Consider the following 1,376-nt stretch of genomic DNA (forward strand, 5'->3'; position numbering starts at 1 on the left):
TAAAGTAAAAATATCAGAAAAATCTACTTGAGTACAGTAACAAAGTATTTGTACTTCGATACTTCCCATCTCTGGTGTTTTGGTTTCTGAGGGAAGAGTGTGATCCGGAAAACGAAAATTCCTGAAAAATTCCCTACAAATAGTTCCTAAAAAATATAAATAGAACTGAAAATTACATCTGTGAAAAAAAAATACAAAGAAAAAAAAAAAAAATTGAAAATATTTTTTTTAATGTTTTAAATATTTGCAAATGTTTCAAAACTTAAAACCCAGGGGTGGAAAGTAACGAATTACATTTACTCAAGTTACTGTAATTGAGTACTTTTTATGAGTAATTTGTAATTTTCTGAGTAGTTCTTGAAATATGTGATTTTTACTTTTACTCGAGTAAATTTTAACCTAAGTAGTTTTACTTTGCTACATTTAAAACCCCCTCACGTTACTGAGTGTTAAAAAAAAAACAAAAAAAAAACTGATGGTTAAAAAAATTTAATGCGGCCGGAAATTTAAACCCCTGTGTTACGAAACCGACACTTAATCGCCATTAAAAAATAGAAGACTTGACTTTTAACAGTACTTTATTTACACAATTCAAACATATAAACAATTGATGTAAAAACAAGTGTCAGTTAAAAATCACTATTAAAGTAAAACAAGTGTCAGCTAAAATCATTAAATGAGGAGGTTGTTAATAACAGTGGCATCTTTTGGGCATTTAATTTTGTGTGCATTTTGAAAACTTTAAAATTTAGTTTAAATTTCTTTTTTCCTATCATGGTGTCTGTTGGACAGTAGGATTAAAAATTGTTTGCACTTTATGGTACAGGTTGTGACTGTCCTTGTGCTGTGAGGAAGTATGTTCTTCAGCCCAGCTGATCTTTTGCAAGTGTGGATTTCCACTGAAATACGCCTTGAAATCAATTAAAACACCTTGTGCTCAATTGGATTCATGACATGTTAAGACTGGACTCACTTGAGATGAATGAAGTCTGGTGTGCTATTGCTTGGTTGGAAAGAAAACCTGCAACCACACGGCCCTTTCTGGAACCAGTTTGACACCTGTGCTTTAAACTATCAATTTTTCTGTTATTTTGATACATTTTTTTAAAAGGTCCACATTTGCTATAATCTCTTGCTGCTGTAACATCACAATTTCCCCATTGTGGGACAATAACGTGATTTTCTATTCAATCGTTTAGTAGAAGCAAAACATGTGCAGTTACGTGTCTAGTGCCTCTAGTGGCCAAAAGTTACATGGTGTGACTTTAATCTTGATTGTTTTTTTTTGGATGGCTACCATTTTAGCCTCGTGAGACCATCCTGATCTCGCGAGCTTTCAAGGTTACACTCGCTAATCAGTCTGGAGACTCTCCGTT

Source organism: Cyprinodon variegatus, unplaced genomic scaffold (assembly GCF_000732505.1).
Source record: "Cyprinodon variegatus isolate N-32 unplaced genomic scaffold, C_variegatus-1.0 Scaffold1274, whole genome shotgun sequence".
In the NCBI taxonomy this organism is placed as follows: domain Eukaryota; kingdom Metazoa; phylum Chordata; class Actinopteri; order Cyprinodontiformes; family Cyprinodontidae; genus Cyprinodon; species Cyprinodon variegatus.